This window comes from Phaseolus vulgaris, chromosome 11 (assembly GCF_051622355.1).
Source record: "Phaseolus vulgaris cultivar YP4 chromosome 11, ASM5162235v1, whole genome shotgun sequence".
Classification (NCBI taxonomy): Eukaryota; Viridiplantae; Streptophyta; class Magnoliopsida; order Fabales; family Fabaceae; genus Phaseolus; species Phaseolus vulgaris.
In genome coordinates this window covers 41,420,782-41,432,486 of record NC_143508.1, presented here as the reverse complement: position 1 = coordinate 41,432,486, position 11,705 = coordinate 41,420,782, and the positions used below count along the sequence as shown (strand labels likewise).

Below are 11,705 nucleotides of genomic sequence, written 5' to 3'. Positions count from 1 at the left end.
AGGTTGCTCAAGAAATTGTCAAAGCTATTAATTGAACCTTAAACAATTGCTTAAAATTGAAGCTTGCTGCTCTGTGATTCACTGTTCTTAATTTCTGGAAAACTGTGTGTTTCAAGAAGTACACTTATAATTTATTAAAAGTCACTGGAAAGGGTTGATTGTAAAGGTTACTCAATTAATTGGCATGCTGTCAATCGAACCTTAATCATTTGCTTGAAATTGAAGTTTGCTGTTTTGTGTTTCACTGTTTTTTCAAATCTAATATCAGTGTGGGTGCATCTGGAAAATCTATCTGCATAATCTTGCTATTATCCTTGCTGTATAAACGTTTTTTAAACAAAAACAGTGCTGAAATAAATCTGTTCATTTTCACATAAATCGATTTATTTTCTGTAAATTGTGTTAAACACTGTTTCTGCGAGAAAGTTTTAAAAGGTCAACTAAGGCCCCCCCCCCCCCCTCTTGAACTTTGGCACTATTAAACCCAACACAGGGCGCACACACTATGGAAGCAAGGTAAATGTACAAGCCATCTGATTGTCCAGTCTGTATAACACCATGTGATAAGTACTGTGACACAGACACTGGTCTATGTAAATGCTTATGTCATTAAGTCTCACAAGTTTATCAATAAAAAATCATTTGGAATTTACTTTCAATAAACAATATAAATTTGTTATAGTAATTATGCTACTGCGATCGAATTGCCCATAAGATGACAAAGATGGTCAGAAATTAGACCACTCACAATTATCATCAAGTCTTATGTTCCAGATGTTCATTTCTTAGCGTGACAGGGCATGTTAAAGATCTCATTTTATGACACAAGTGGATGATTTCATAAAGTGAAGAATGCAAAGCTTAACACTCTCACACTAAAGAAAAGATCAACGAAAATAACTTACAACAAACACACTAGAAAAAACATAATAGTTTAGTTGTCTCCTACACTGGTTTGCATTGAAAGAAAATCATATAAAAAAATACATAAAATTCTACATTTGTACTATCAATAATATTTCTAAATTTTTACTATAATGGGTTGAATGTTCATTTGCAAATTCCCTCACTGTGGTTTACACGGGTTGCATGTGCATCTACTACATCGTCATCCTTATTCATTATCATTGGTGTGAATGAACGGGGGTCACCATTTTCAATATCATCAATAGCGTCGCCTTGTTTTTTCTCGTGTAAAATGACAGACCAATGTTCGGACATAGGATCTTTGACGTAGAAAACTTGCGATGCTTGTTGAATAATTATATATAGCTCATCTGGATAACCTATCTTTTGAAAGTCCACTAATGTGAATCTTGATTCATCAATTTTAAAATCTTTTAAAGAAACATACAATTGGAGTAGTAGTAGAAAAATACATGCATTAAATCTCAAACGGAAAACTAAGGGTCTCTTATACAAGAAACAATTGTCGACGGTCGAGCACCCCAGACTCAATACCAACACATATCAAATAATTATAAATATACATGGAAATTAAAATTGACCAATTTAATCATACATACAATTATACATAATGAATAATATCAATTGAAAATCAATAAATTATTTCTAATCTAATTACAAAAAAAATCATTAAATTAATTATAAATACTAAATAATATTACTCTAATAAAAATCTAACAAATTAATGATTTTATTCAAACCTAACAATTAACTAATACAAAAAAATTATAATAAATACTAAAATTTACAAGATTAATAATAGTTAAAAAATATTTTAAAATATTAAGAAACACCAACCTGTACTAAAGGGCGGCAACGGCGACAAAACAAAATGAGAAGGGCGCAAATGTCGCAACGACGATAGTGGTGGCAGTAGAGTGAAGAGGCAAAATAAAGGCAGTGAAGACCTTGAGTAATGAACCGGATGAAGGAAATGAGCATTGAGCCATGATAGAAAGAGCAATAAGCAATGAGAGAATGTTGCAATGAGTGTGAATGTGAAGGAAGAACTTAAGAAGGTTTGCAGAGATGGAGAACCAGAGAGACGTCCACGAAGAAGATAAAACAAAAAAAATGAAAGCATAGTGGTTGGCTTCAAAATAAGGTAATTTAAGAGGTCTAAAACGGTGATGCTTCGGTAAGACTTTCGTGTTAGACCCAAGCTCATTAAAATATACGACGGTTTCACCCTAACTGCCAAGTTACACTCAATCTCTTTGGTCCAAAATGGCTATTCCTCCCACAACCGCCGTTTTACTCCCGTTTTAATTTAAAAAATACCACCATGTTTTGATGGACATCGAATAACAATAAAACTGATCTATATATTTGGCATCGTAAATGGACTTTTTCCCCTAGTGGAAGTCAATTATTTTTATTTGGATTTACTCAAAGATAAAGTACTATTACACACTTTAAACATAATTAAAATAAATAATATTTATTTTAAATTAATTTATTTCGTATTCAAGATAACATTGAAAATGATAGAAACACTAATGCAGAAAACACATTACACCGGTTCTGGGAGACATTTTACACTGGTTCTATAACCGATGTAGATCCCAGCGATGTAATATTTCAATCTCATATTACACCGGGGTTGTAAAAATTGTTGGAATATGTTCCAAAATTTAAATAAAATAGTGTTCCATAAGGGACATATTACACCGGTTGAGACAAACAACTGGTGTAATATGTGACAAGGGTGTTATCACCATAAACAGGCACCTCCTAAACACCCAATCAAGGGATGCCTCGTTTTATTTTCTCTGAACCACCACCGGCTACTCGTCTGGTACACTGAACACATAACCCAATTCCCAACCCACACCATAGCCGTTCACCGCCTCAGCGCGTGTTGCATAGTCGGACGACGAACTTTCAAAATTTCCCCAATGCAAAACCCTTCACTGAAATCCTTGGCAACACTCCCTTAAGTTCTTCATCATGTTGCCTAGACCTGAACAAGCCGCTTCCCCCTCTTCTGACGATGTTTAACATCGGGTCGGAGATGAGAATCGCGTGGTTCTCATGACTATTGTTTTTGGTGTGGAAGGTGAAGAAAATGTTGAACGTGAGGTTAGAGAAGGCTCTAAAAGAAGGCGTGAAGGAAGTGCATGAGTTAGTGATGAAGATCGTAAAAGCAAAGAAAGATGAAATCACATCTAATGGAAGAAAAGGTGGCATCGATTTGCTGGTACGGTTATGGGAGGGAGGCAGGGCAAGTGGACACGGTGGTGAGTCATATAATTATAAGTATGATAATGGCGGGGAGAGACACCACATATCGAAGCATGGAGAGGAAGAAGTGTTGGTTGTGAGTAAGGTTTATTGTGCAAAAGAGAGAAATGAGGGTTTGGATTATAAGTGTTTCATAGAGATAAATTATTGAACTCGTGTTTGTGTTACCTGATGGGACCCACATTCGGAAAGGGAATAGAGTGACTTATTTTCCAAACAGGACGGCGAGAATGAAGGGTTTGTAGGGGAAGAATTGCGGTGAGTTTAAACCACAACGTTGGTTTGATTAAGAGAATGTTGCTAATGGTAGCTTCTCTCCTTAATCATTTTTAAAACTTTTATTAACTCACATATTACACCGGTTGCACCATCCAACCGGTGTAATATGTAAAGTAGAATTAAAAAATTTCAAAACTGTTTTTTTACTCTGTGCATGACATATTACACCGGTGTAAGATGTCATGCTCAGATTTTTTTTTTTTTTTACTTTCTACGTAACATATTACACCGGTTGGGCCATCCATCTAGTGTAATATGTGTCAAATATTTACAAAAATGTCACCGCAATTTTAGTTACACCGGTTCTCATTAAACTGATCTAATATCTACAAAGCGTTATTTGTACTAGTGAAACGGTAATATTACTATTATTAACATTCAGATTAATAGTCTTATCTATATCATTAATAAATAAAGTGAATTCCTCTATTTAATGTACACAAATTCTTATCATCTTATCCTTTAAGTAGCAGTTTTTTACTTAATTTGTTTTATTTATAAAATAACATTGAAAATGATAGAAACAGTAATGAATTAAACCACATTGTCCAATTTGATATTATTAAAACGTTAATTAATTCATATGTTTAAAATGATCGCATATTACTTTAATACAAGACAATTGTGTTATATAAAAAAAAAGGTTTTACTTACAAATCATCTAATAAAGTAACACATTTAATACATTTTTTCCTTATTTTTAACATTAATATAGTACTATATATTTGTACATTACTTGAATCCCGAAGAAGAACTAAATTAATATTATTAAAAAGTAAATTAATTTGTGTGAGTAAATGTTACCTGATATCTAGAAGCATAACATGAATATATTTATGTTACAACTTTAATTAGATATTAAAATAAACATTATGTTACATTCATTAAATGAGTATTTCAAAAGCAACTAATATGTTTTAAATAATGAAATATTATTTTAATGTAAGAAAAAAGTATTACATATAAAAAGTTTGACTCACCAAATATGTAATAAAGTAAATATTTAATACATTTATTTCTTACTTAAAAAAATACATAAAATTCTTAATTGTCACTTTGTAAACTAAATATAACCTCATTTTCTCTTTTAACACTAATATAGTACTATAAATACGTGGATGACTTGAATCTTGAAGAAGAAGTAAGAAATACTAGGGAGCCTAAGAAGGAGCAAAGTAAAAGAAGGCAAAGGATGGCTTTAGTGAAGGTTGCTTTGGTAGCAATTTTTTTTTCTTTTGCTTTGATAGCTTGTAATGGTAAGTTATTTGAGATTTCTCTATTTTAGCATTTGCTAAATTCTCTATTTGAATTTAGGTTATTTTTTTCCAGTTATTTAAATTTTTTATACCTAACATGAATTTATATTATAACATTGGGATGTGTTTTTTTTAGGGTTTGCTTTAGATGAGGATACATGTAAGGAGAATGATGATTGCAAGGGAAAGTTAAGTTTATGTAAAGATTCAGCCATTTGTGTTGATGAAGTTTGTAAGTGCAGGGCGCCCACACTATGGAAGGATGGTAAATGTACAAGTCCATCTGATTGTCCAGTCTGTATAACACCATGTGATAAGTATTGTGACACAGACACTGGTCTATGTAAATGCTTTTGTCATTAAGTCTCACAAGTTTATCAATAAAAAATCATTTGGAATTTACTTTCAATAAACAATATAAATTTGTTATAGTTATTATGCTACTGCGATCGGATTGCCCATAAGATGACAAAGATGGTCAGAAATTAGACCACTCACAATTATCATCAAGTCTTATGTTCCAGATGTTCATTTCTTAGCGTGACAGGGCATGTTAAAGATCTCATTTTATGACACAAGTGGATGATTTCATAAAGTGAAGAATGCAAAGCTTAACACTCTCACACTAAAGAAAAGATCAACGAAAATAACTTACAACAAATACACTAGAAAAAACATAATAGTTTAGTTGTCTCCTACACTGGTTTTCATTGAAAGAAAATCATATAAAAAAATACATAAAATTCTACATTTCTACTATCAATAATATTTCTCAATTTTTACTATAATGGGTTGAATGTTCATTTGCAAATTCCCTCACTGTGGTTTACACGGGTTGCATGTGCATCTACTACATCGTCATCCTTATTCATTATCATTGGTGTGAATGAACGGGGGTCACCATTTTCAATATCATCAATAGCGTCGCCTTGTTTTTTCTCGTGTAAATTGACAGACCAATGTTCGGACATAGGATCTTTGACGTAGAAAACTTGCGATGCTTGTTGAATAATTATATATAGCTCATCTGGATAACCTATCTTTTGAAAGTCCACTAATGTGAATCTTGATTCATCAATTTTAAAATCTTTTAAAGAAACATACAATTGGAGTAGTAGTAGAAAAATACATGTATTAAATCCCAAACGGAAAACCAAGGGTCTGTTATACAAGAAACAATTGTCGACGGTCGAGCACCCCAGACTCAATACCAACACATATCAAATAATTATAAATATACATGGAAATTAAAATTGACCAATTTAATCATACATACAATTATACATAATGAATAATATCAATTGAAAATCAATAAATTATTTCTAATCTAATTACAAAAAAAATCATTAAATTAATTATAAATACTAAATAATATTACTCTAATAAAAATCTAACAAATTAATGATTTTATTCAAACCTAACAATTAACTAATACAAAAAAATTATAATAAATACTAAAATTTACAAGATTAATAATAGTTAAAAAATATTTTAAAATATTAAGAAACACCAACCTGTACTAAAGGATGGCAACGGCGACAAAAAATAATGAGGAGGGCGCAAATGTCGCAACGACGATAGTGGTGGCAGTAGAGAGAAGAGGCAAAACGAAGGCAGTGAAGACCTTGAGTAATGAACCGGATGAAGGAAATGAGCATTGAGCCATGATAGAAAGAGCAATAAGCATTGAGAGAATGTCGCAATGAGTGTGAATGTGAAGGAAGAACTTAAGAACGTTTGCAGAGATGGAGAACCAGAGAGACGTCCACGAAGAAGACAAAAAAAAATGATGAAAGCATAGTGGTTGGCTTCAAAATAAGGTAATTTAAGAGGTCTAAAACGGTGATGCTTCGGTAAGACTACCGTGTTAGACCCAAGCTCATTAAAATATACGACGGTTTCACCCTAACTGCCAAGTTACACTCAATCTCTTTGGTCCAAAATGGTTATTCCTCCCACAACCGCCGTTTTACTCCCGTTTTAATTTAAAAAATGCCACCTTGTTTTGATGGACATCGAATAACAATAAAACTGATCTATATATTTGGCATCGTAAATGGACTTTTTCCCCTAGTGGAAGTCAATTATTTTTATTTGGATTTACTCAAAGATAAAGTACTATTACACACTTTAAACATAATTAAAATAAATAATATTTATTTTAAATTAATTTATTTCGTATTCAAGATAACATTGAAAATGATAGAAACACTAATGCAGAAAACACATATTACACCGGTTCTGGGAGACATTTTACACTGGTTCTATAACCGATGTAGATCCCAGCGATGTAATATATCAATCTCATATTACACCGGGGTTGTAAAAATTGTTGGAATATGTTCCAAAATTTAAATAAAATAGTGTTCCAGAAGGGACATATTACACTGGTTGAGACAAACAACTGGTGTAATATGTGACAAGGGTGTTATCACCATAAACAGGCACCTCCTGAACACCCAATCAAGGGATACCTCGTTTTATTTTCCCTGAACCACCACCGTCTACTCGATTGGTACACTGAACACATAACCCAATTCCCAACCCACACCATAGTCGTTCACCGCCTCAGCGCGTGCTGCATAGTCGGACAACGACCTTTGGAAATTTCCCCAAAGGAAAACCCTTCACCGAAATCCTTGGCAACACTCCCTTAAGTTCTTCATCATGTTGCCTAGACCTGAACAAGCCGCTTCGCCCTCTTCTGACGATGTTTAACATCGGGTCGAAGATGAGAATCGCGCGGTTCTCATGACTATTGTTTCTGGTGTGGAAGGTGAAGAAAATGTTGAACGTGAGGTTAGAGAAGGCTCTAAAAGAAGGCGTGAAGGAAGTGCATGAGTTAGTGATGAAGATCGTAAAAGCAAAGAAAGATGAAATCACATCTAATGGAAGAAAAGGTGGCATCGATTTGCTGGTACGGTTGTGGGAGGGAGGCAGGGCAAGTGGACACGGTGGTGAGTCATATAATTATAAGTATGATAATGGCGGGGAGAGACACCACATATCGAAGCATGGAGAGGAAGAAGTGTTGGTTGTGAGTAAGGTTTATTGTCCAAAAGAGAGAAATGAGGGTTTGGATTATAAGTGTTTCATAGAGATAAATTGTTGAAGTCGTGTTTGTGTTACCTGATGGGACCCACATTCGGAAAGGGAATAGAGTGACTTATTTTCCAAACAGGACGGCGAGAATGAAGGGTTTGTAGGGGAAGGATTACGGTGAGTTTAAACCACAACGTTGGTTTGATTAAGAGAATGTTGCTAATGGTAGCTTCTCTCCTTAATCATTTTTAAAACTTTTATTAACTCACATATTACACCGGTTGCACCATCCAACCGGTGTAATATGTAAAGTAGAATTAAAAAATTTCAAAACTGTTTTTTTACTCTGTGCATGACATATTACACCGGTGTAAGATGTCATGCTCAGAATTTTTATTTTTTTTTACTTTCTAAGTAACATATTACACCGGTTAGGCCATCCATCTAGTGTAATATGTGTCAAATATTTACAAAAATGTGACCGCAATTTTAGTTACACCGGTTCTCATTTAACTGATCTAATATCTACAAAGCGTTATTTGTACTAGTGAAACGGTAATATTACTATTATTAACATTCAGATTAATAGTATTATTTATATCATTAATAAATAAAGTGAATTCCTCTAATTTAATATACACAAATTCTTATCATCTTATCCTTTAAGTAGCAGTTTTTTACTTAATTTGTTTTATTTATAAAATAACATTGAAAATGATAGAAACAGTAATGAATTAAAGCACATTATCCAATTTGATATTATTAAAACGTTAATTAATTCATATGTTTAAAATGATCACATATTACTTTCATACAAGACAATTGTGTTATATAAAAAAAAAGGTTTTACTTACAAATCATCTAATAAAGTAACACATTTAATAAAGTAACATGAATATATTTATGTTACAACTTTAATTAGATATTAAAATAAAAACTATGTGACATTCATTAAATGAGTATTTCAAAACCAACTAATATGTTTTAAATAATGAAATATTATTTTAATGTAAGAAAAAAGTATTACATATAAAAAGTTTGACTCACCAAATATGTTATAAAGTAAATATTTAATACATTTATTTCTTACTCTAAAAAAATACATAAAATTCTTAATTGTCACTTTGTAAACTAAATATAACCTCATTTTCTCTTTTAACACTAATATAGTACTATAAATACGTGGATGACTTGAATCTTGAAGAAGAAGTAAGAAATACTAGGGAGCCTAAGAAGGAGCAAAGTAAAAGAAAGCAAAGGATGACTTTAGTGAAGGTTGCTTTGGTAGCACTTATTTTTTCTTTTGCTTTGATAGCTTGTAATGGTAAGTTATTTGAGATTTTTCTATTTTAGCATTTGCTAAATTCTCTATTTGAATTTAGTTTTTTTTTTCAGTTATTTAAATTTTTTATACCTAACATGAATTTATATTATAACATTGGGATGTGTTTTTTTTAGGGTTTGCTTTAGATGAGGATACATGTAAGGAGAATGATGATTGCAAGGGAAAGTTAAGTTTATGTAAAGATTCAGCCATTTGTGTTGATGAAGTTTGTAAGTGCAGGGCGCCCACACTATGGAAGGATGGTAAATGTACAAGTCCATCTGATTGTCCAGTCTGTATAACACCATGTGATAAGTATTGTGACACAGACACTGGTCTATGTAAATGCTTATGTCATTAAGTCTCACATGTTTATCAATAAAATATCATTTGGAATTTACTTTCAATAAACAATATAAATTTGTTATAGTTATTATGCTACTGCGATCGGATTGCCCATAAGATGACAAAGATGGTCAGAAATTAGACCACTCACAATTATCATCAAGTCTTATGTTCCAGATATTCATTTCTTAGCGTGACAGGGCATGTTAAAGATCTCATTTTATGACACAAGTGGATGATTTCATAAAGTGAAGAATGCAAAGCTTAACACTCTCACACTAAAGAAAAGATCAACGAAAATAACTTACAACAAACACACTAGAAAAAACATAATAGTTTAGTTGTCTCCTACACTGGTTTTCATTGAAAGAAAATCATATAAAAAAATACATAAAATTCTACATTTGTACTATCAATAATATTTCTAAATTTTTACTATAATGGGTTAAATGTTCATTTGCAAATTCCCTCACTGTGGTTTACACGAGTTGCATGTGCATCTACTACATCGTGATCCTTATTCATTATCATTGGTGTGAATGAACGGGGGTCACCATTTTCAATATCATCAATAGCGTCGCCTTGTTTTTTCTCGTGTAAAATGACAGACCAATGTTCGAACATAGGATCTTTGACGTAGAAAACTTGCGATGCTTGTTGAATAATTATATATAGCTCATCTGGATAACCTATCTTTTGAAAGTCCACTAATGTGAATCTTGATTCATCAATTTTAAAATCTTTTAAAGAAACATACAATTGGAGTAGTAGTAGAAAAGTACGTGCATTAAATCTCAAACGGAAAACTAAGGGTCTCTTATACAAGAAACAATTGTCGACGGTCGAGCACCCCCAGACTCAATACCAACACATATCAAATAATTATAAATATACATGGAAATTAAAATTGACCAACTTAATCGTACATACAATTATACATAATGAATAATATCAATTGAAAATCAATAAATTATTTCTAATCTAATTACAAAAAAAAATCATTAAATTAATTATAAATACTAAATAATATTACTCTAATAAAAATCTAACAAATTAATGATTTTATTCAAACCTAACAATTAACTAATACAAAAAAATTATAATAAATACTAAAATTTACAAGATTAATAATAGTTAAAAAATATTTTAAAATATTAAGAAACACCAACCTGTACTAAAGGGCGGCAACGGCGACAAAACAAAATGAGGAGGGCGCAAATGTCGCAACGACGATAGTGGTGGCAGTAGAGTGAAGAGGCAAAATGAAGGCAGTGAAGACGTTGAGTAATGAACCGGATGAAGGAAATGAGCATTGAGCCATGATAGAAAGAGCAATAAGCAATGAGAGAATGTCGCAATGAGTGTGAATGTGTAGGAAAAACTTAAGAAGGTTTGCAGAGATGGAGAACCAGAGAGACGTCCACGAAGAAGACAAAACAAAAAAAATGAAAGCATAGTGGTTGGTTTCAAAATAAGGTAATTTAAGAGGTCTAAAACGGTGATGCTTCGGTAAGACTGTCGTGTCAAACAGGACGGCAAGAATGAAGGGTTTGTAGGGGAAGGATTGCGATGAGTTTAAACCACAACGTTGGTTTGATTAAGAGAATGTTGCTAATGGTAGCTTCTCTCCTTAATCATTTTTAAAACTTTTATTAACTCACATATTACACCGGTTGCACCATCCAACCGGTGTAATATGTAAAGTAGAATTAAAAAATTTCACACATTACAGAATTTTTATTTTTTTTTACTTTCTAAGTAACATATTACACCGGTTGGGCCATCCATCTCGTGTAATATGTGTCAAATATTTACAAAAATGTCACCGCAATTTTAGTTACACCGGTTCTCATTAAACTGATCTAATATCTACAAAGCGTTATTTGTACTAGTGAAACGGTAATATTACTATTATTAACATTCAGATTAATAGTATTATCTATATCATTAATAAATAAAGTGAATTCCTCTAATTTAATGTACACAAATTCTTATCATCTTATCCTTTAAGTAGCAGTTTTTTACTTAATTTATTTTATTTATAAAATAACATTGAAAATGATAGAAACTGTAATGAATTAAACCACATTGTCCAATATGATATTATTAAAACGTTAATTAATTCATATGTTTAAAATGATCGCATATTACTTTAATACAAGACAATTGTGTTATATAAAAAAAAAGGTTTTACTTACAAATCATCTAATAAAGTAACACATTTAATACATTTTTTCCTTATTTTTAAC

At 31.9% G+C, this 11,705-nt stretch overlaps 1 long non-coding RNA gene across 1 annotated transcript; it reads left to right on the top strand.

Annotated features, from left to right (window-relative positions):
• Window positions 1–4,632: 4,632 nt before the first annotated feature.
• On the top strand, window positions 4,633–5,188 carry LOC150023264 (uncharacterized). Its single transcript, XR_016517790.1, has 2 exons — window positions 4,633–4,745; window positions 4,882–5,188. It is a non-coding gene; the product is annotated as an uncharacterized LOC150023264 (long non-coding RNA).
• Window positions 5,189–11,705: the final 6,517 nt, after the last annotated feature.